General features: G+C 37.6%; 2 non-coding genes across 2 annotated transcripts; both read left to right on the top strand.

Moving 5' to 3' along the window:
* Positions 1 to 19846: 19846 nt before the first annotated feature.
* On the top strand, positions 19847 to 19953 carry LOC149150776 (small nucleolar RNA snoR97). Its single transcript, XR_016263867.1, has one exon. It is a non-coding gene; the product is annotated as a small nucleolar RNA snoR97 (small nucleolar RNA).
* Positions 19954 to 21203: 1250 nt separating this feature from the next.
* On the top strand, positions 21204 to 21309 carry LOC149150775 (small nucleolar RNA snoR97). The gene has a single exon (XR_016263829.1). It is a non-coding gene; the product is annotated as a small nucleolar RNA snoR97 (small nucleolar RNA).
* The last annotated feature ends 4109 nt before the right edge of the window (positions 21310 to 25418 follow it).

Below are 25418 nucleotides of genomic sequence, written 5' to 3'. Positions count from 1 at the left end.
TTTACCATTGAAAGATTGTATCTCTTTCTTATTCCGGGGTAGATCGATTTGCTGAATTGCTTGCACACGTGCTGGGTCAATACGAATACCATATTTTGAGATAATGTGCCCGAGTAATTTGCCTTCCTCCATGGCGAACAAGATCTTTTTCGGATTCAGCGATAAGCCATATTTTCTGCACGTCTAAAAGACAATTTTTAGATGGTACATGTGCTCTTCATCAGATTTGGAAAATACCGTCAAATCATCCAGGTACACAACAAAAAAGACATCCTTCTCATTTGCAAAAGCCAAGTCCATTGCACGCTGAAATGTGGCACCTGCATTCTTTAAACCGAAAGGCATTTTAGCATAATGAAAGGTTCCCCATGGAGTGGTGAACGCTGTCTTGTCTCGGTCATCTTCATGGACATAAACTTGGTTATATCCGAAATAACCATCAAGTAGTGACATACGAGATGCTCCCACTACTCGTTGAAGCATATGGTCCATTTTGGGCAGTGGATATCATCTTTCAATGAAACTTTATTGAGATTTCTAAAATCAATGCATAAGTGGATTTCACCTGTCTTCTTTCGTATAGGCACCAAGTTAGAGATCCAATCCGAAAATTTGATGGGCACAATGATCCCTGATTTGTACAACCCTTTTACCTCCTTTTCAATAGATGGCAACAACTTTGGATTTAGCCTCCTTAACTTTTGTCTGAATGGTTTTTGATTGGGTTTGATGGTTATAGTGTGCTAAATTATATTGGTATCGTATGTCTTTAAGTTAGAATAGTCCCAAGCAAACACATCTACAAATGAAGCCAGCAAACTGATGTATTTGTCCTTTATCTTCGGCGGCAATGCTTTGGATAATTTTACCAACTTAGGATTAGCAGCTGTTCCGATGTTGACCTCTTCTACACCCTTCTCTGTTGGCTGAAATGTTGGCTTGTAGGCTACATCATCTTGATCAAAAAGTTCTTCTAAAGGTATCAAGCCTTTATGAATAACGTTATTCTTCAGCTGCAACACGTCCATTTCATTGGTCTGCACCTCATCTGTACCATTACCTTTACCATCGTCATTTTCTACATCAATTGAGGTCTCTTTGAACTTGCCTTTGTTTTGCAGAAAATCATCAATCTCCTCATCATCTTGGAACACTTGCCAATATCTCTGATTGTCTGGAACGGTTGGATGATGCTTGACATGGATTTCGAATTTATTGCTAGAGTTCATTGGGATATTCAAACTACTTGCTGCCTTCGCAAGAGAGTCTGCAATACTATTTTGTATACGAGGCACGCATGTCAAGGTGCATTCTGAAAATAATTTTAGGATGTCTAGAACTGCATTACGGTAAGCCCGCATCCTAGGATGCTTTGCTTGATACTCACCTATGACCTGCTTAATTACCAATTCGGAGTCACCATATATTGAAATCCTATTAGCATTTAGCTTTCTTATAATCTTTAGGCCATCAATCAGAGCTTCATACTCAGCTTCATTGTTTGAACACTCAAAAGCCAACTTGTAAGAGCATACTCGTACGTTACTAGGCACTTTGTTCGGGGCGGAGAAAGGACTGCGTACCCAAATTCCAATTCTAGCGCCATCATTTCCTATTGCTCCATCGAAATCCATGGTCCAAAAACCTTCTTCCTCCTCTTGCATGTGCTAGAAATATGTTTTCTGTGCCTTGTATGCTCGCTGTCCATTACTTTCAGCTGATTGCCCAACAATGTTCTGCTGTTCTTGTCCTTTTTTCTTTCAAATTTATCTGAAATTTTCTGTTATTTCCGAAATATCATTTGCTTCAACTAACTGACTATCTATATCATTGAAACTATCTGAATAAAAAACAAAAGACTCTAAATCTGTATGTACATAGTTAATTGGATGATTTATTGGTTTCTCCTTGCTTGTGATCATGTATTTCATTTTTTGTTCCCGATACAATTCTCATTTGTCCAAACACCGGAATCGTTGCATAGGAGAAATCTAGTTGTAGTGTCCCTTTCAATTTCGCTACCGAAGACCTGGAAAGAAGCATGCCAAACCTGGGAGGAATATCTGCTAAAACCACATCCATCAAAACATTCTTCATTAGGAGCTGATCCAGACTCACAACCAAGTCTTTGATGAGTCATATACATCTTAATCTGCTGGAATCAAATGAATAGAGATCATGGTATTGCCGGGTGATGTCCAGACCAAGATTATCCATGATAGCCTTGGGCATGAGATTGTGAGAAGCTCCGGAATCGAACATGGCATTATGTAACGCAAAATCATGCAACCTTAAACTGATATAAAAGGGTGGCACATCACTATTAGGAGACTCATCATTCGATGTTGGCCCAAAAATAATTTCAGGTTGATCGTCTTCAAGATTCACCATGTCAGACATTGGGTCCAAATTCAACATTTTAGATACTTGCCCTCTATAACTGCTGTTCCTCATTATTTCAGTCAAGGGGATGGATATCTTTAATTTAGAAATCTCATTCTCTAAATTAAAAGCGGGAATCTTTTCTACCTCTTTGATTGGGATTTCTTTCTTTTCCTTTTCTTTCGATGCAACTTGCTGATGTGATTGTTCTGCTGATGGTGATTTGCTACTCTCCAGACCAACTGCCTCCTTTCCTTTCATTTGTGTAAATGATGAATCATTCTTTGATGCCTCAACATCCTTCCTTTTCTGAATTGGTTTGACCGACACATCTATGTTTCTAAGTGAATATCGCTGCTGCTGGGCGGACATAGCATTCATGTAGCCTCTTTGGTACTCATTTGATTCTTCCTCCAAGACGATGTCATTTGCTAGAATGAAATATACATCTTTGTGTACAGCCGAATTTTCTGCATACTCCTCCTCCTCAGTGAGATAAATAGGAAAATCATCAGGAGTAAAGAGGTGGTTTTCTTCACCTATTATATTCCCGTCCTCATCTGACTCTGGTCCATGCACAAAATTTTGCTGCAAATGTGTTTGTACTGACTGTTGTGCTGTCTGCTCTTGGACTCGCTGATCTCTCTGTCTTATTCTATATTATGGTTGTTGCTGACCACGAAAGTTAGGATTTATAACTTGTGGCTCCGGTTTGTCAAGTTTCACCCTTTCAAGCATCTTCTCTACCTTCTTTAGTAATTGATCCATTGAGGAAGACTCTTCCTTGACTGTGACCTTCTTTTCTGCTTTCGCTCTAGCTCTTTTGGACAACAGATTTGCTTCAACGCTGACCGCTATCTTCTGCATGTCTTCCATTGTGGCCGGTGCTCTCTCTCTTAATTGATAAGCCATGTCAGCATCAAAACCATCCGAGAACTTCACCATGGCTAGTCCCACAGGTGGCCTTAGATGATTTGGAATTTCGTTATAAACTGAATTGAATCTAACGCAATAGTCTTGGAACGACTCACCAGCGTTTCTTTTGATTTGATCATATTCAACCAGAATTTGAAGAGGATTCTTTTTCACTTCCCATTGGTTTATGAATTGTCTTTGTAGGTCGGCCAAGGTAGCGATACTTGTCGCTGGCAAACCTTTGAACCATTTCCTCACTTCACTTGCAAATGTTTGTACAAAGAGTCTCATTGCCACATTCTCGGCATCGATCTCACGAAGTTCATAAAAATCTGCCATTTTGTCCACATGTTGCTGAGCAGTAATGCTGTTAGGAGTGCCATCAAAAAACGAGATTTTGCTTTGATAATCTGCGGGCATATCATCTAGAACTTGAGGCAGAACCAGGGGTGCAAAACGGGCAGCCATCACTCTTGGTGGATTTGGCCTTGGAGGTGTTGGAGGAGTGTGCACAGTTTGTAAGGGGCTAGCAATTGGAGTTTGAAGCTGTGTCGCAATATAATTATCAATTGACCGATTAGCCCTTTCAGTTTCTAGGTCTACAAGAAATTGTGGATTGGGGACAGTATATTCAACAGCCCTTTCGGATTTGGTCTCGAACAACGATAGTTCAAACCGCTCATCAAACTCAAGCTCTTCAAGATACTAAAAAATGTCAGGACATGAATGGGATTTGAACACGAGAGTTACAATGCTCTCTTGACGAAAGACTCTTGTAATCAAGTTGGGGTTTTCGTAAATATGAGGAGGATCTGGATCTGGATTGGCTCTGGTATATCGTCTCGAAGCCAACGTGTTGTTTTCGAAAAAATCAGAAGGACATGAACAACTTACCCAGCCTATCAAATCTTAAACTTATCATCTGGAAGCTTAGAATTATCAAGAAGTAAGGGGATTATTTTCATCCCCAGCAGAATCGCCACTATGTTAGCACCTAAATCTGCCTTAGGCTGAACGAAGGAAAAATTCAGGGTAACCACAAACCACGCTCATTCTGGTAGCTATCCCTACCAGAACAGGAGAGGGCTCTCTCCGAGTCACGCTCAGTGAATAAGTAAACGGAATGGTCTGAGATGACTAACACTGAAATATTGATCTAAGGCTAGTAAGTAAATATGGATACAAGAAGCAATTTTTTATGAATGACTGAGTTTCTGAGATGGTATGGGACCAACGGACAACAATGAGCAGAGAATTTAATACAAAGGCACAGATTACTTCGTGAGGCAAGACAGGCGGAAAGTCTAGAAATTTAGTTTGAAATAACGCGGAATGGAGGAATTTCTTAGGAGGGTGAAAAGGGCATAAGTATATGAATCCTTTTCAAGAGAAGAAGAACACTGAACATGAAATTTTCCCACAAGCAGAGCAATAAAAATGAATTCTACCTTATCTAACTTAGAAAATTTCACTGGAAATGAATATGAAATGAACTGTGAAACATTACGAAATGCATATGAAACATAAGAGACACATTTGCTACACTCACAACCACATGAATCTCATGAAACAGAGTCACTGCCTTTCATTAATACTCTGTCAAAATATACAATGAAGAACTGAGTTTCTCTCCCACAATCTCCCAGAAATTACAAGCCAACCAACCCTTTGCAAATAGTTTGCATACAATATATAGAATGTGCCATAAAGAGATAGAATGCCCAAGGGTTGGGGAGTTACTCGAATCATTACAAAATGGAGGTGGAAAGCCAACCATTAGCTACAGGTGCAGCATTACAAACATGACAAATGGCTTGGGTGACTGTTTGCCTTCCTTTGCCACTTGGATAGAAACCAATATGGAGTGAAAATACTTTAAATTCCGCCTTAGGTGCTGAAAAAGTGAAGTGTAGATGAGAGGGCCCACTTGTGAAAAGTCGCGAATTGAAATTTTGCGAAACGGAGGTGAAATTGGCCTTTTTTCCTATATGCGCCACGCCACTTTCTATATGCGCCGCGCCACTTTGGAGTCTGTTTTGAGGCACTTTCAAGAGTCCAAAATGTGTGCAAGTGTGCTTGTTGGAAATCCTGTCCTGTCTACTTTCCAACCCAAGTGAAATTTCTGAATTTGGTGCTCATTTGCCCCTCCAAATCTTTATTCTCCCGAGACTGCTTCCTGTGTGTCAAAATAGGGGCAGAGAGGTCATTTTTTGGGTGTTTTTGACCTCTTGTTGACTCAAATAATGCCCAAATTTCTTTTCCAAGCACTAGTAGTCGTGATTTTGCATGCTGAATCCAAAAATATAAGCCATTTCCAATTTGGAGAAAAAACCTGTGTTTTGACCAAAAAATTACCATGTGACCAAAATTGCCCCAAATTTCTTGAAATTTGGGCTGGAGGTTGTCTATGAAGTGATATTCTGTGCAAAAGAAGCTTCAACGAAGATTCGAAGCCGATCTTGCTCTTTTGCCTCTTTTGCCTCTTTTGTTGCTTTGCTCAATTTTGCCTTCAAGCTCTTTATCCGGGCCTTTGCACTCATATTTCGTGCCCTGTAATGGAAAGCCATGTGTCTCAGTAAGGCATGGTCCTTGTTGGCCTTGTCCAGCAGCCTCTCCAAGTGCATGTTAACTCTCTCGAGATTGGCCTCCCGGTCCTCATTGATCTCTTGCTCGAACGACGTGAGCTCAACTCTTCTCCTTTGTGCAGCTTGGCGATGCTCACGAATGTTTTGTAGCTCCATGATCGCTTGCTGATCCTCAAGCTGTTTGTTCCTCTGCTCCAGATATTTCATGTTCCATTTGGCTCTTTCTAAATCAAGGGACAAGGCTTCAATCTCTGATTGCTGCTCCTGGATGATCTCTCCAAGCTCTGCATTTGTCGGTTCAGTATCTGTCTCATCATCATGAAGGAGAATGAATTCGGTCTCTCATTCACCTGATGGCTCACCTGAAGGACCCTCATCATGCATTGGCTCCTTACCTCTGTCCTGTTCATGTGTTGTCGATGCCAGAAGCGAGGCCCCTTCCACCCCGGGTGGAGATAACACTCGCTTTGCCGCTGCAAACAAATTTCTACTGCCTCTCTGATTGGTGATGAATACTGGCATAGTAGTGGCCTAATGGCGCTCGTACTGGTGAGAAGGACCACCTATCTCATGCTCTGCCTCTGATAATACCTGTGGAGTGCTGAAGAAGTCACGGGAGATGAAGTCCTCCCAAGCAATGCCCTGCAATCCCAACTGATGATCGACCAAAATCCGGATAAGAGCAAAGTGATAAACACTGTTAAGTTGCTGCTGAGGGGTCTTATGCTGCATAAAAGTGTTCATCCTCTCTATATTCTTGCAAATGAAAAATGGGAGGTTCATGATCCGCACCCTGGTAAAGTGCATGAGCAACCTGATGTGATAGGCATATAGACGAGAGAACCTCCCCTCATAGCTGAAGTACTTCACGATCAACCTCATGAGTGGAGAATACTCATTTCTCAAATATCAGAATGGAAAGACTCTCGTGAGCTGCCTCAAACAACTGGCCTTAATGTAAGGCTCATAATGCTACCTATCCACCTTCTTCTTCTTATGCCACTGTTCTCCAACATTTGGTATGCCTGTTGCCACTGAGATAGTTTCGGGTGTCAAAGTGAAGGTGACCCCGGCCAAGATAGACTGGCCTCCATGGAGGTGAAGCACAAAACGATGACCAACTCATGATGAACTCTAACATTAGCCACCCTTTGACAAAATTCAAAACATGCTAGGTGCTGGAAACATGACATAGCAAGAGGGAATGCTTGCAATTCAGTGAGGGTGTTTGGCTCATCCCTAACATGTTTTCTACTCTTGTGATGTCTCTTGGGAGCCTGTTCTTTCGGGGATGTATCACTTTGAGTCTCCACCTCATACTCTGATGAACCCTCAGATGCCATGACTGCTGTTTATGTACTGTGCTTGGACTGCCCTTTGATGATGGTGAAACTAGGTGTTGTTGTGATATCTGCCACCAAGGGGAACAATGAAACAAAAGGGAGTATTAGGAGGGGAGTAATGTGATGGGAATAGGGGTTATGGGGAGAAGTTTTTTTGGGATATGTAGGGGGTCTGGGTATTTGATAGGGAAGGTTTTTGGGGTTTTGACAAGGTAGGGTTTTGGGGTGTTTTGTTGACAAATAAGAGGAGGGGGAAGGGAATAGGGTTTGGTAGTGTTTTAGGGTAGGGATAATGGGAAAAATGAGAAAGGGAGGATAGGGAAAAATGGTAGGTGAGGGAAAAATGGTGGGTGAAAATGGAACCTTGGCTTCAATACCACAACTATGCAACCCTAGCAACAATGGCTTTGGTGTTTTCTAGTGGTTGGTTTTATGAATTTTAGTTGCCACTATAACTAGCCATGGACCACCATAACCTTCACAAAAATACATGAGCCATCGAGATTTAGAGCCTACCTGTCGATTTGAGGGGCTTCACAAGTTTGAGGAAATTTGGCACGGTTCTGGCCCTTTGTGGGTGTGCGCCGCGCCCTGGCTGTGCGCCGCACCCGTTGAGAAATTACACTGAGGGGTGGCTCTGTGTGCACCACACCCTCTATGTGCGCCGCGCCCTGAAAACTGCCTCCAACCTTGCTCCAAACACGCATGATGCACACTCAAACACTTTGCAATGTTTCTCTATGCACTTGATTTGCATAATGACTTTGATTTTGGTGTAAACTTGTATATAAAGACTTGGAAGTGATGGGTTAAATTTTTGCTTCTCCAAAAACCCATTTTTCTAATGTTATGTTTTGACACTTTTTCACTGACTTAAAGCAACACTGATTTTCACCTTCCCTTTGAAATTTTAGCTCAAATGATGAAATTTTCAGCACTTTTTGCAGGGATTGCATGATAGGACATTTGGCCACAGAAACCATGACTGCATCTGAAGAAATCAATTGGCGAAATTTTGAAAATCTTATCACAAATGACACTTTGACTTTTCTTCAAAACAGAGTTTTGAAGAACAGTCGAAGTTTATCAATATGACGATGAAAATATCTGAATCATTACTTTGTAAGGGCCTCACTCTCGCCTGCATGGCTTTACTGGACATATTTAAAGACCAAATTGATTAATCCCTAGACCTAATGATCGGAAATGAATTTTGTTCGTTAAAGGACCAGACCTTGACTGTAATGGACTTTAGTGATCATTGACCAAAGACCTAAGCCAGCAGGAGCCAGACATGAGGGGAAATGACTAGCATGACCTTTTCCATCACATTATAGCATGCCCCTAGCGGAATGCAGCTGAGTGAATGGAGCGGGACACCTAAAAATGAAATGCATAAAGAGTTTTGATCTCTGATGGAGGACTGACCAGACTGACTCTAACACCTCCTTTCTTTCCCATCTGTCTGTCTAGACGAGACTCAAATTAGCTATGGCTATGGCTACTCCATAGGTCGGGAGAAAAAAACCGAGAGGAAGTTCCTCAATGCCAACCATGCTTCTCTGTCTTTCTGTTGTTCAGCAAAATATGAATTTGAAAATCACTAGCAAAGAATGGCAGAGAATGTACTATGTGCCAACTTAGTTTACTTGAGGAAATGAATTGAGACCCCACTCCCACTCCCGAGTTGTGGTGTTAACTTTAGGCTGACTATTGTGAAAACAAGGTGGCCGTTGTCTTGTACGAGGGAGATTCGTTGCAGTGATTGCCACAACTACCTTACCATCTCTAAAATAGTGGATGCCTTTTGAATTCGAATTAGTATTTAATTTAATTGCTTTAAGGAAGAATTTGGAGTAATGGGCTTAAACATTGTTTAAAGGAAATGGCAATTTTCAAGTAAATCTAGGGGAATAGATAATGGATTGGTAATTTTTTTGAGTAAATTTAGAGGAATGGGTAATGGATTGAAATTATTTTTCTCCAAGAGTTGGATAGGCATATTGGCGGAGGAATTGTTTGATAATTAATTAAATTTCTCATTTTTATGGTTTTGTGGGAGTTATGTTGTCAATTTCATTTTTAAAATCTATTTATTTATCATCCAACAAACTTTGGATTGGTAAGACATATTAACAGATGCAAAATTTGACAAAGCATTCATTATCACCAATTTAGATAGGAAATTTAAACCAAATTATGGAAAAATGTAAAGCGTGAAAGCAATTTAATGAAAAAACTAGACTTGTGAGATTCAACAATGCCACATGCAATTGATGTTAAATTGGATTAATTTTGTATAGGAAAGAAGATATAAAACATGGCTATATGGTAGTTAGTTCTTGCAATTTAGCTTAACTAGCAATTGCACCAAATGTTGCAAATAAAATGTCGTAAGGAAGTGACATAGGAAAAGGTAGCATTAACAATGAATGTGTAAGATAGGAAAGAGTAGCATTAACAATGAATATGTTACTTGTAATATCTGCAGTAAAAATATTGGATGTGGTTAATACTCAAAACCAATTCAACAATTTGAAACATTTTGAAAGCATACAAAAGGTTAAGAACTGTGTCTCTATTGTATAAGTCAAATACAAGACAACCAAGAAAAATTAAAAAAATCAGTAAATTGAAATTAGAATGCATATGGGCCAACAATATTACAGTCTACACCATGTCATCATACAGTTGAAATCTGAGCATTTTGTAGAATTTCGTTTTCCATTTACAGAAAAGGAGAAAAAAAATCTAAAAAACCCTAAGAGTCAAATACCATACATGTGTTACTTCAACAAACATGAAGTAATCAAAACTGCAACAGGTACTCGAATAGGGAGGTTCTTCATATGAATCAGATAATTGGTTGTGTTTAGGAGAAATGAGAGAATATGGAGTCAAAGTGTCAATTTGAGGGCATTATTTTCTACTTTTTAACATTTGAGCTATAGATGTTGATAATGGGAATTCACATATCTATTACACATTATAATAGAGTTGTAACACATGAAGCCCAAGAATACAGGGTATTGGCAATATTGTCGAGTGGTAGTATGATCATATTGTGCCTTCCATCATCACTTGCAATACAAGTTTATCTTCTATTCTGATATCTATACAGAGGCATCTAATCTAAGGTTGTGGGTGCATTTAATTTAAAATAGATGCTAGTGCAAAATATATCGGAGCCATCTAAGTTAAGGTTGTGGGTGCATTTAATTTAAAATAGATGCTAGCATAAAAGTTGTGAGTTCATAATAGATACGCATTTAAATGAATAAATGTAGTGTGTCAGAGCAAAATTTGTGAGGAGTACATTTGATAGATTAGCATATATTCCTCTTAGCTCCAATTCTATTATGTTAACTCCAATTGTGGTGAGTTTTTTTTTTTTTTTTTTTTTTTTTTTTTTTTTTTTTTTTTTTAAACCCAAAAAATAGCTATTATTTATGATCTACCCTAGTTTTTAATATATTTATTACTAATTTTCTCTTTCTAAGATGTTTCACATTAAATTTTGTTCAGTTTGAGATTTAAGTGTTTATTTGACAATCACATCTTATACACCAATTATGAGATTTTTGCACAAGCAACTTCTATTCCAACAAAACGCAAATTATGGCTAGCAAGAGTTTCGTTGGCCTTCTCAAACACAAACTGCAAGTACTTACCCTGAGCTACAATTAGGAGTTGGAAATGTTGTTGTACATGTTTCAACCATGTTAAATTAAGAAAAAGAGAAGAGTCTAACGACCCATACTAATTTTAAGGAGCTCATTCACTACCATGATCAAAATTATTAAGGCTAAGGGTAGTAAGGAGAAATCCTTTGAGCCTTAGGATTTCACTTATTCTCTAGAGTTTCTCATTCTTAAGACCCATAATAACCGCAATGATTGTGTTGGAAAATGCTTGCAGTATAGAGGGCTATGAGTTGTAGATCTTGAATCTATTGATAATGGTGTTTCTAGGCATCTTAGCTACATGCTTCTATGATGGAAAATTGCCCCCCTCCATTCCATAGTTTACACTAATTCCAGGGTTTGGCTATTGTGATTGTCCCCCTCAATTCCATAGTTTACACCAATTCCATGGTTTGGCTATTGTGATGCTTCCGACTCATTCCCCCATGCAATGTGCAATACCAAACAACATACAACCATAACCCACATTAACTCAATTCAAAAACTCAAATATTTCTCATAACTGAGGAGATTAAGGTCAGTTGATTTTATTGACGTACTTGATGACTTAAGTTCATCATCTTGATTCTTTTATGACACCACATTCTGTCTATCAAATATTTATGACACTCCTATTCACTGGTCTCTCAATGGATAAAGTGGCATTGCCCGAACGCTCTATTTTTCCTCATGCTTTTTCTCAAATCCATCTTTGAATTTCTTGTTAAATATTTCCTTTGTTTGTGATGTCTAACATATCTTATGCTAATGCTTTTTGCAATTGACGATTTAATTGGTTACAACCTTTGGGAAAGGAGTTGGGAGTGAAGGTTGTGCCCACCTTCAAAGTATTGAAGGGTAAAAAGATTGTTAAAGAAGAGAGAGTAGCAAGATTAAATGATCTGGTACAAGCTATTGCGAAGGTAAAATCAAGTTCATACATTTACAAATTGGTTGGCCTTCTTCATTTTCAGATTTTGTAAATTGATATCCTACCAATAAAGTGGTTTTTGTTTGAACATGAAATGGTACTATTTCTCAAATTGAGATGGCTTGTTGTTGTCAATTTATGCCTTACAAAGAAAAAACATTTGGTGGTAATGCTAGTGCATGGAAGTTAGATTTGATAAATCAATATTTAATGTTATTTTATTATTTTTAGATATATGATATTAATTTTTAAATATTTAATGTTATTTTGTTTAGGATTGTAATTTAATTATGAAATGATTTTTAAAATTGTTTAATATAATTATAAAAGTGGATGATTTTAAGTTGGAAAAATAATTAACATAATTTTTTTATTTTTATTGTTTAATTAGAATAACTAGGTAAGTAATTGTTTTATTTTAATTTAATTATTATAAATAAGTTAGAATATTTTTTTTGGATAATAAATTGTGAATAACTAATACCGGCTTGACATCGATGATGAAGAAGAAGAAGCCAAGCCAGGGCTGACTGAACTCATCATAACGGAACGGAAAGAGCAAAGTTAGCCGTCACCTTTTGGTTAGAAATTATAGATATGTGAAGTAGTGAGGTGAGAGTTCACTTGGGTTGAAAGTTGTTGCAGAAACCACTCCACAAATTAGCAGCAGCAGCAAAAATGGAACCAAGATTAAATGGATTTCCATTAGCAGCAGCAGCAGAAATGGAACCAAAATTACCACGATTAAATGGATTTCCATATGGTCCATTAGAAGCTGGACGCTTAGTTGCAGGAGATGGAGAAGGTTTTGAGCTAGAAATCCTCAATCTCTTCTTGTTGCAAGAGTTGAAAGCATTAGAATAAGAATATATTTCTTCTTCATCATCACGATTATCACGGCCCTGGCCCCATCCCAATCCCCATCCCCAAATAGCTGCAAATGTTGTTGTACATGTTTCAACCATGTTAGATTAAGAAAAAGAGAAGAGTCGAACGACCCATCAGTATTTGTAAGGAGCTCATTCACTACCGTGATCAAAATTATTAAGGTTAAGGGTAGTAAGGAGAAATCCTTTGAGCCACCCAAGCTTGGCTTGTAGTTAGGATTTCACTTATTCTCTAGACTTTCTCATTCTTAAGACCCACAATAACTGCAATGATTGTGTTGGAAAATGCTTTCTGAGTTGTAGATCTTGAATCTATTGATAATGGTGTTTCTAGGCATCTTAGCTACCTGCTTCAATGATGGAAAATTACCCCCCTCCATTCCATAGTTTACACTAATTCCAGGGTTTGGCTATTGTGATTGTTCCCCTCAATTCCATAGTTTACACCAATTCCATGGTTTGGCTATTGTGATGCCTCTAGCTCATTCCCCCATGCAATGTGCAATACCAAACAACATACAACCATAACCCACATTAACTCAATTCAAAAACTCAAATATTTTTCATAACTGAGGAGATTAAGGTCAGTTGATTTTATTGACGTACTTGATGAATTAAGTTCGTCATCTTGATTCTTTTATGACACCACATTCTGTCTATCAAATATTTATGACACTCCTATTCACTGGTCTCTCAATGGATAAAGTGGCATTGCCCGAACGCTCTATTTTTCCTCATGCTTTTTCTCAAATCCATCTTTGAATTTCTTGTTAAATATTTCCTTTGTTTGTGATGTCTAACATATCTTATGCTAATGCTTTTTGCAATTGAAGATTTAATTGGTTACAACCTTTGGGAAAGGAGTTGGGAGTGAAGGTTGTGCCCACCTTCAAAGTATTGAAGGGTAAAAAGATTGTTAAAGAAGAGAGAGTAGCAAGATTAAATGATCTGGTACAAGCTATTGCAAGGGTAAAATCAAGTTCATACATTTACAAATTGGTTGGCCTTCTTCATTTTCAGATTTTGTAAATTGATATCCTACCAATAAAGTGGTTTTTGTTCGAACATGAAATGGTACTATTTCTCAAATTGAGATGGCTTGTTGTTGTCAATTTATGCCTTACAAAGAAAAAACATTTGGTGGTAATGCTAGTGCATGGAAGTTAGATTTGATAAATCAATATTTAATGTTATTTTATTATTTTTAGATATATGATATTATTTTTTAAATATTTAATGTTATTTTGTTTAGGATTGTAATTTAATTATGAAATGATTTTTAAAATTGTTTAATATAATGATAAAAGTGGATGATTTTAAGTTGGAAAAATAATTAACATAATTTTTTTATTTTTATTGTTTAATTAGAATAACTAGGTAAGTAATTGTTTTATTTTAATTTAATTATTATAAATAAGTTAGAATAATTTTTTTGGATAATAAATTGTGAATAACTAATACCAGCTTGACATTGATGATGAAGAAGAAGAAGCCAAGCCAGGGCTGACTGAACTCATCATAATGGAAAGAGCAAAGTTAGCCGTCACCTTTTGGTTAGAAATTATAGATATGTGAAGTAGTGAGGTGAGAGTTCACTTGGGTTGAATGTTGTTGCAGAAACCACTCCACAAATTAGCAGCAGCAGCAGAAATGGAACCAAAATTATGCCTTGAAATGGAACTAATACCGGCTTGACGACATGTTGTCCTCAATTTATGCCTTACAAAGGAAATACATTTGGTGGTAATGCTAGTGCATGGAAGTTAGATTTGATACATCAATATTTAATGTTATTTTATTATTTTTACAAAAAATATAGTAATAGGTACATAGTGTCATCAAAAACTCATTGGAATGATCAATGATGACGAACATTTTTTTATCGTCACCAAAAGTAACCAAAAAGGGCATTGGTGAGGGTCAATAAAATATCGTCACTCGAAGTGTCACCAAAGAGAGAATTAGGGATGGTCCTTTAATGACCCTCACCAAAAGTGTCACCAAAGAGAGAATTAGTGATGGGAAATTAATGACACTCACCAAATGTGTCATTGAAAATGGCTTTGGTGACAAACCTTAATGGACCATCACTATATACACTTTCAACAATGATTTTTTAAATACCGTCACTGTATGTGACGTTGGTGATGGACCTTAAAGGTCCATCATAGGCATGAAATGTCATCATAAACTCATTGGAATGATAAATGATGATGAACATTTATTGACCGTCACCAAAAGTAACCAAAAATATTATAGGTGATAGTCAATAAAATATCGTCACTAGAAGTGTTACCAAAGAGAGAATTAGTGAAGGGCCTTTAAAGACCCTCACCAAAAGTCACCAAAGAGAGAATTAGTGACGGGCCTTTAACGACCCTCACCAAAAGTGTCACTGAAAATGGCTTTGGTAACAAATTGTAAAGGACCATCACTATATACACTTACAACAACACTTTTTAAAAATCGTCACCATATGCGACATTGGTGACAGACCTTAAAGGTCTGTCATAAGCATGAACCTCACAATGAATTTTTTTCTTGTAGTGAATATATAGAAACCTACATTCATAACAAATGCATATACAACCACAAACTCATGATGACACATCCCACAACAACACCATCAACCTTCATATGTCGACATCACTATAGCCATGATCAACACCATACAAATGCGACAAGCGCATGGTCATACAACACAAGAGACACACATGAAACATGAATCCATGACAAACAAACAACCCATCCAGTCCAAGGGGTGAACCATGCTCTATACCACTCTCTAACACCCTTGTCTGAAATATGCCCAAGTAACTGGCCAACTGTGGTAAACATGCAACGAGAGGCCACTGTGATTTGATTCAACCTCATAAGTTATGTTAAGTAAGTGGAACTAATGGAAAGACCCCATATAGACCTTCAACATCAACATTAGGAACCCTAGGAACCATCCTAACCTTTCTGCCAACCAGCCCCTGGGTCCCACTAATATTTTGGACCACTTGACCTTGAGACACTCCCATGCTATAGGCCTACCAACGTCCAAGAGGCTCTAGGCACTCTCATGACGAGGCATGCAAGCGTCGAGGAACTATTTTGCTCAGTGTTGTGCTAGCGTCCTTGTGATTTAAGTCACCTTTTTAGGCCCAGTGCCTAGGTCACTACCTAGAATTGAATGACACCTTCAAAACAGTAAAATAACAGAGAAATGATAGTACAAATGCAAATACTTAAAGAAGCCCTTTACTATACCACTACTAGCCATGATAAGAATTTCGCCAAACATATCACGAATATGTGTTCTACAAGTATAAATAACAAATATTAGCATATGAGTCTTATACTCTTTTGAGATTCTCTATGAGGTATTTTTTCCTTATCACTTTAGCTTCAGTTTCATCCATTAGGCCATAGATACATTTTTCATTCATATACAAGTAAAAACATGATGGGAACCATACAGAGCCACTCTCACAATACATATTCATAACCAACATAATAACAACATAAATACCAAGGATACAATAGCCATAGATCCCACATATAAACCAATATAATAATCCTGAGATAACAAGGAGAAATAACCTCATATTAATGATGCAAAATCCAACCATGTATGGGACTAGCACGTTCCACCCAACTGTAGAATGGCTTAGCCAAATCTCTCTTCATGCATTCACCCTCATGCCATATTACAAGCATGAATGTGGGATCTCATAGAACACATCAATCCAAAACCATCCATGGCTTTCAAAGTCCATCCACCTCAACCCATCAAATAGTGATTCCACCTCGCGGCTTGACATCACAAAACCATCATCAGATTGGTCCCTATCTAAGCATTCTAGGGCTTCGAGAGAATTTTTCCAACCAAGGCTTCCAAGAATAGTAAATCAACCCACATCCACATATTTTACTAAACATCCAAAGCGTTTATCAACCCAGGGCTTCCAAGACTAGTAACTCAACCCACCAAGGGATTCTAGAGTGTTTTTCCAACCAATGTTTCTAGTACTAGTAACTCAACCCAAGCTATTACAGGGCTTCCAGAGTGTTTGTCCAACTAGGGCTTCTAGGAATAATAAATCAACCCAACCTAAGGAAACAAGAGAACCAACCAAAAAAACAAGGATATAAAACCACAATCTCCATGGGTATCTAGGAAATGGCAAGGCTAAGAAAATCCATTGTCAATCCCGACCATCCTCCATGCTAATGAAAAACCATGAACAACAAACCACATGCTTATTACATGCATGCCAAAACTAGTGAGGAAAACACACATGAAACTCAATACCTCCAAGGAAAGACCACAATAGTTGTTGATCTCGATGTCCTTTTGTGCTTTTCTACTCTTTCTTTGCCTTCTTTATCCGAAACACCAATTATCCCACACTCCTCCAAGAGTGATCCAAGAAAACTATAAGTATCCAAGAGTATGAGAGAGAGAGAGAATAGCGAGAAAGCTCCAATGTTGGACTTACCAAGCTTGCCCGCCGATTCTTAGAAGCCATTTTATTAATGAGGCTTCTATTTTCTTCATTTTCATTATTTTCCTTCATTTTCCTCCTCAAATGAAACTTGTGAGCTTTCACCTCCATTTTCTCCTAATTTTTATTATTTTCATACATAAAATGCCAATAAATGCCTCATGCCTTTCCAAATCCTTTGACATTTCATTTGCGAATTTCCTTAGCCATAATACACCAAATGAACACGCACTTGGATGATTTCCCCACCATTCATCTTGGAATATGTGTCCCATGGCTATGGTCTTATATATTTTTACATGAATTTTTAACCAGGGTTGTTACACAATTGAGGTGTTGCTTCTCCTTCCTATATTAGTCTCTCCCTATGTTGTAACAGTTCTCCCCTTTCCTATATAAACCATGTTTCTTCTTGTAGCTAGGCAATTTTTGCTTTGAGTTACTTAGCTCTAACTGCCCTAGTGATTGGCCTTCTTATGGATGTTTGAGGCTTCAATTTTCCCTTTGCCTCGTCCCAATTTTCCTTCTCGCTAGCTAACAAATTCTTCAGAGAAAGAGTTTCACCAATTTGGTAGTGGTGAAAATTGTGGAAGAAGGGGTGAAAATGGATTTTTTTCGTTGACAAAGATGGATTTTTGAATAGATAAGTGGTTGAATAGCATGGAGGATGGATGATGGAGGTGTGGTATACTTCCTTCTTCACTCCCCTAACTTAAAATCTGACCCCTCTCTATGTCAATCACAATCCTATAGCAATTCTGGTCAATATTGTACCAGTTCACCACAGTCCTCTAAAAATTTATGGTGGAAAATAAGGGAAAATTATGGTGGAAGCTTAATTAAAGAAAAAATAACACACTTGGGACAAATTCCTCTTTGGGGGAGGGTTTGGACAAAAATCTCTATAATCTCTTGTAAAAAGAAGACAAACTCCTACATCTAATATCAAGAGAAGGGTTTTAGAGGATGAATGCTCATTTGAAGAGTCAATATTTGAAAGAAAATGAGTAGAATTTTTTTGATGATCCGTAAAATACTGTGGATATTCCATTAGACAGTTCGTCACAACACATATGATAATATTATATTAAAAATTTGAGATTCCACAATATTACAGTTTTATTTAATTTCTATATTTGTAAAATTAACTGTAGCTAGTGCATGCATGTAAAATTAAATCAACGAGAAAAGTAGAGAATGAAAAAATAAGCTCATGCACACATAATACATAAGATATTCTCTCTAGGAAACCATTTTGGGAGAAAACCCAGCAGGAAGGTGAGGTTGCTTCATTCTCTTTCTCTATATGGAAATATGGCTGCAGATACAAAGAAGTAATGTCTGTGGCCCGTGGGCTGCTACAATGCATAAATCCTTTCTATGTGCTCTCCCTCTTATCTCTCTCGGCTATCCTTTCTCAATTATGGAACAAAATTCTATCGAAAGAATGGAATGCCTCTTCCTCCTAGTGGCCCGATTATAACACTACCCAATAGTGGTTAAGTTTGACTACATCAACTCTTAACTAGAGTTACAAATAGAATCTTCTAGAGTATTTTACATCAAAAATATGTGTCTAGCCCCTTTTCCATAAATAATGGGGCTGACACGACATCCTCCCAAACTATGGGTGTGAAAACAAGAAGGTCAACTTCTGAGTGGCATAACTTTTGCATACAGACTCTGATTGATGCGATTCTTACATCATTGGAAATATTTTTGTGTGTAGATTAGCATGAAAAGGTGTGACTCTTTAGTGAAAATTTCTTACCCCCAAAAAACATCATTTGATTCCTCAAAACGCTCTCGGAAGGTTTCATACCATGTTTCACCAAACTTGATCACATGTTAAAAATGGTCTTGTGAGCTGATTCCTCCATGTTTTCCACTCCAAATGCATCGAAATGGATGAAAAACAAGATAATGATACAATTAGGATCATCTAAGGCTAAAGCAACCCCTATCTCAAAGAAAATCAAATCCTCGTAAGAATAAGAAGAGGTCCTAGTTAGTGAGGATTGCTTGGACTTTAGGGAAATACCATGGTCATGGTCTTCATGAGGAAGGGATAAATATTTGGCTATTTCAAAATCCTAATGTTTTTTGTAGAACTCTTAGTGGATTTATTGTGTCAAACTATCCATTATTTATATGTAATTAAATTCAAATATTGTTCTTTCTTCTATAACTTTTCCATAAGAAGTTAGCTAGTTACATCGTAAGGCGTTCCCATTTGAAATAAACTCCCCTTTGAAGGTATGTGTACATTCATGGGCCCTTGATTTAGGTGTTAGATGATTAAAATAGTTTGAACCATTTGATTAATTCAACCAATATTAAATTAGTTACATTTATAAGCCTCGTGACCTCACAACACAATAGATTAACCACCTTTGCTCTAAACTAGTTCTTGCTCGACTCTACTTCTAGGTGCTTCGGATCGACCACCCTTGCTTGACACTACTTCTTGCTTGGCACTACTACCTCAAGGTGCTTCACCTCGACCACCCTTGCTTGGAAAGAGGAATGGATCTTTTTGAAGGAGAAACCCTAATCTCCACAGTTCTTTCTCCATATAAATATGTCACAGGCTTCAGTGTTTGCATTGAGTTTCAACTATCCACAATCTTCATTTCAATGAACTGTGGATGTATAACTCACAATTTTTTTTGATGTCATCAGCTTCGTCTCTTAGATCCCTACGATATTGGAGTTAAATAACATCACAAAATGCAAGTCTTCATCTTTTTTCATTTTTTTACTGATATTTCGTTTCAGTGGCTACTTCAACACTGTTGTATATGTTTAGGGTTTGCTTTCTCAAGAAAAGGTATGATTTGAATTTTCATTTTCATTCATTGTCTTATTTGGGAATTTTTTGTAGCAACAACTTGTCTTCTAAAGTTTTTTCAGCGTGATTGAGAGGTTGTTGTTGAGGGTTTTTCAATTTCTATGTTCTTGCTAAGAGTTTTTGGTAAATTAATTTCTAAGAATTGAGAAGTTTGGAATCTCTGCTTGTATATCGTTTTTGTGGGAAATATTAAGTAAAATCCAAACTTTTTTTGATATTATGCATTTTTAATGACACCCATTTCTGGTGCAGTTTTATATCTGTATTTAGCGTGAAAGAGGCCTTTGGCGATGTTTCTACTTGTATTTTCTAGAAATTTGAAGTTATTTTAATAAGAATTATAAGTTTAATGGCCTTTTTTCGGGGTGTCAATTATCTCTTGTGGATAATGGCTAATTCTTTCATTATCATTATTCGATATTTGTTCTACTTTGTTTAGGGCATGAAGCTTTGTTCATGCACTTTAAGTCTTGAACAAACAAATATTATAGTCATGCAAAGAGCTATGAATAAGTATATGATGTGGACAACTATCACCGCAAATATCATTGTAAAACATGAAATAGGTTTTTCCCCTTATAGATCTCGTTAAACCATATAAAACCCTTTATTAAGTTGCGATTACACACTATGTAATGCTCGTTATTCTACAATTTTATGCCTTGGGACTCTTGTAAATTTCTGTTTGCTATTGTTATTGTAGTATTAAAATCCTTTTATCTAATTAACAGAATGACTTGGGCATTGGAGCTTGGCACTAAGTTTTAACTATCCAACCTAGTTCTGATATATATAGAGAGAGAGAGCTCTGAGGCAGATTCAGGCATGGAGATTATTTCGGGAAGAAGCCCTGTTGATTATGGTAGACCTGCTGGGGAGGTTAGAATATACAGTTCCCTTCAATCCATTGCTAAAGTTCTTTAGTACTTTCATGTAACACAGGCATATATTTAAGGTCTTTAATCCCTTGGTGAATTTCCTCATTAATTTCATTTAAATTAACGGAGGCATAACTTTAAGGTCTGAAAGAGAAATGATTTTTGAAGGAAAAACCCTAATCTCCCATGTTCTTTATCCATATAAATATGCCATAGGCTTCAGTGTCCGCATCGAGTTTCACCTATCCATAATCTCCATTTCAATGAGAAGTGTGGTTGTATAACTCACAAATTTTGTGGTGTCATCTGCCTTGTCTCTCGGATCCCTATGAGATTAGAGTTAAATAACATCACAAAATGCAAGTCTTCATCTTTTTTCATTTGTTTACTAATATTTTGTTTCAGTGTCTACTTCAACACTCATCTATATGTTTAGGGTTTTCTTTCTCAGGAAAAGGTATGATCTGAATTTTCATTTTGATTCACTGTCTTATTTGGGAATTTTTTGTAGCACTAGCTTATCTTTTGAGGTTTTTCTTAGTGTGATTGAGAGGTTGTTGTTGAGGGGTTTTCTATTTATATGTTTTTGCTAATAGATTCCAGTAAATTAACTTCTAAGAATCGAGAAGTTTGGAAACTCTTCTTGTATAGCATTTTGTTAAGAAGTATTAAGTAAAATCCAAACCTGTTTTGATATTATGCATTTTTAACGACACCCATTTCCGGTGCAGTTTTAAAACTGTATTTAGTGTGGAAGAGGCCCTTGACAATGTTTCTCGCTGTATTTTCTAGCAATTTGAAGTTATTTTAAAGGGATATATACGTTTAATGTCCCCTTTTCAAGGTGTCAATTGTCTCTTATGGATAATGGCTAATTCTTTCAGTGTCATTATTCGATATCCATTCTACTTTGTTTAAGGCATGAAGCTTTGTTCATGCACTTTAAGTCTTGAACAAACAAATAGTCATGCAAGAAGCTCTGAATAAGAATATGATGCAGAAAGCTATCACCATAAATATCATTGTAAAACATGAAAGAGGTTTTCCCCTTACAGGTTTCACTAAACAATATACAAACCTTTATTAAGTTGTGATTACCACACTATGTAATGCCCTTTATTCTACAATTTTATGTCTTGGGACTCCTGTAAATTTGTGTCTGCATTGTTCTTATAGTATTAAAAGCCTTTTAGCTGATTAAAAGCATGACTTGAGCATTGGAGCTTGGCATTGATTTTTAACTATCCGCATTCTTCATTCCAATGGGAAAATGATGGTTGTGATTTGAAGGTTTGAGGAAGTGGTAGATCCATTGCTCGATGTTAAACCCACATCCAGGGCATTGAAACAGCATTGTTGGTATCACTGCATTGCGTGGATCCAAATGCTGCTAAGAGGCCAAAGATAGGTCGTGTCATACACATGCGAGAGGCAGACGAATTACCTATTCGTGATGTATTTTTTTCTTTGAAACAATAACCATGTTGTTGCAGAGTATCAATGGCAGTATAAGTTTATATATAAATGAGAAAATTATCAGTCGTAGTGTTTGTTTATATATAAACCAGCTCATATATATGTATACACATATATTTAAATGGTGTATATAGTATATATATACTCTGTTTACTTGTATTAATACTTTGTTGCCCAATGCTTATTATTGTCATTGGAGACATGTCATAGTAATACAATCTGAAATGTGGATTTTGTAGGATCGTCGCTTAGGACATGAGGTTGTTGCTCAAGCATGTCATGAGAATCCAGCTAATACCAGAATCTCCAACCCAAACGGTGACAACAGTAGTGAAGGTGAAGTCAGCAGCCCCAGTCACAGAACAAGGCTGATATTGTGATGACAATCATGGGAATTTTTTCTTATTTTCAATGAAAATTCTGTTGGGCCTCATGTGCCTCTCCCTCAAAAGTAGACCTAGAAAATTTGTTGATCATAGCCAGCTGATATATTATATCATAATTATGGTGCTCATTTGTTATTTGAAGGCCCTGTAACATATGATCAATTGCTGAGAGCACTTAGCATATGTTTCTGTTAGTGTTTGTCAACAAATTTTTACAATTATAAAGCGGAATCCTCTCAATTAATTATGGTTGCAGTCTAGTGATTAAGATGGGCATTATCATGATTAGACCTAGGTTCAAACCTCCGCAGACATTAATACCCAAAAGTTAACTTGTTAACTAGATTTGACAACCATTCATATGTTCCAGGGAAGAAACTCAGTAGCCCCAACTATTAACATTTTTGTTAATTGTCCCCGAATTTGAACCACTGAAGTCTTGATGCAAGAGGGATTACAGCTCACCTGTGTTGGGTAATGGATTCTGAAGCCATGAATAATCTTCATCATTGAAGGCCCATATAGGCAAAAATAATGAGAAAAATTCCACTCCATCCAACCACGCTCGCAAATCAAGTGCCTCCCTTCTTTCCCATCTGTCTGTCTACATGAGACTCAAATTACCTATGGCTATGGCTACTCCATAGGTCGGGAGAAAAAAACCGAGAGGAAGTTCCTCAATGCCAACCATGCTTCTCTGTCTTTCTGTTGTTCAACAAAATATGAATTTGAAAATCACTAGCAAAGAATGGCAGAGAATGTACTATGTGCCAACTTAGTTTACTTGAGGAAATGAATTGAGACCCCACTCCCACTCCCGAGTTTTGGTGTTAACTTTAGGCTGACTATTGTTAAAACAAGGTGCCTGTTGTTTTGTACGAGGGAGATTCGTTGCAGTGATTGCCACAACTACCTTACCATCTCTAAAATAGTGGATGCCTTTTGAATTCGAATTAGTATTTAATTTAATTGCTTTAAGGAAGAATTTGGAGTAATGGGCTTAAACATTGTTTAAAGGAAATGGTAATCTTCAAGTAAATCTAGGGGAATAGATAATGGAATGGTAATTTTTTTGAGTAAATTTAGAGGAATGGGTAATGGATTGAAATTATGTTTCTCCAAGAGTTGGATAGGCATATTGGCGGAGGAATTGTTTGATGATTGTTATAGACATTTTTGTGCCTTACAGCATAGAGCATGAAATGTCAATAATCTAAGGGATCCAAAGTCCCTAAACAAGTTGCTCTTACCCTTAGAGGAACAAGGTCAGCAAACCACAGCACTATAGTTCAGTTCTCCACTGAAAAACACTCAAAAACAGGTCAGTTTTGGATCATTGCAGCTGCTCCACTAGGCATCTGCGCTGCATAGCAGGTACAACAAAGGCTACCTGCTATGCATAGCAGGTAGAACAAAGGCTACCTGCGCTGGGCGTACTTGGACATGTGGAGGAATCTTTTTCTCACAGTGCCAGTGCCCAGGAAGCTTCTAAAAAGACACTTGATCATAAGATTCGCCTAATGATGAGTTAAGAGCTTCTAAAACTCCAAGTGGAAGACAGAAACTCCAAGTGAAGAACTGAAGAACAACTGGAGTTGAAGAGGACAACAAGTCACACATCAAGCTGGCTTATCTTCACTCCAAAACTCTATATAAGGATCTCATCCCATGAGATCTGGAGGGGGGAATTCAGTGCAAAGAATCGCTGTTGGTTTGCAGTTGAGAGTATTGGGTGATTGCTTGAGGGAGGTGAAGAAGAGATTTCTCTCCGTCGGGAAGGTGATGCTGGATTGGACCTCACATGGTTGTATCACCGCCTGAACCTTACTTCCATATATTAATAAAGCATTTGAGGTTCTTCTATTCGCATGTGTTTCAATGATGTATTGTCTTACTTGCGTCTTTGATTTATGCTAATCCTTGAATCATTTATGCATGCATGCTTCTCGTAGTTTCCTTTTCTTGTCTTATTTGCAGGATCTCGTGTAGCTGGGCCCGTGAAAAGACTTAGAGCTGGGAGCAAGAGGCAAACAAAGGAGATTGGATCGACCATTTGCGTAAGACATCGGTAAGTGGATCTCCCCCTTTTATCTCTTGCATGTCATAAAGAAGAAACTTTAGATAGCTTTGCTTTCAGCTGTTGCTAAGGTACTGTCACCCTTAGAGTGGGTTAGGGTCATTCCGAGTTGGATACTTTACCCCACAACAGACTGGCGACTCCGCTGGGGATCGTGTCTTGTTGGTAGCTTGTGTTTCTTGCTATTCATTTCTTAAACAAAAGAGTACTGAATCGAACTGCATGCGAGTCCTTCAAATGCAAAGTAGAGGGCAGCTACTCTAGCCCAGTGCTGGGCATGTTTATGATCTGAAGAGCTGATCCACAAGGACTCTTTTTAGCTCTTTGTGATAGTGTTCATCTTCCTTTAATCATCCTCTAGAGTATACTTGACTGATAACAACTGATTTGGCCAAAAACCGCTCATTTTTGAGCAAACTGTGAGTCGGAATCTGAGAGAGACGAGAGTTGTCTCATCAGTGCAGCTGTAACAAAGGCTACCTGCACTGACATCGTAGGTCCCGAAGGGGCTACCTGCGCTGCATCGCAGAT

Source organism: Pinus tabuliformis, chromosome 9, assembly GCF_031772625.1.
Source record: "Pinus tabuliformis cultivar Carrire ecotype Pingquan chromosome 9, CPIR1, whole genome shotgun sequence".
Classification (NCBI taxonomy): domain Eukaryota; kingdom Viridiplantae; phylum Streptophyta; class Pinopsida; order Pinales; family Pinaceae; genus Pinus; species Pinus tabuliformis.
The sequence above is the reverse complement of the archived record's forward strand: the minus strand, read 5'-3'. Positions and strand labels throughout refer to the sequence as shown.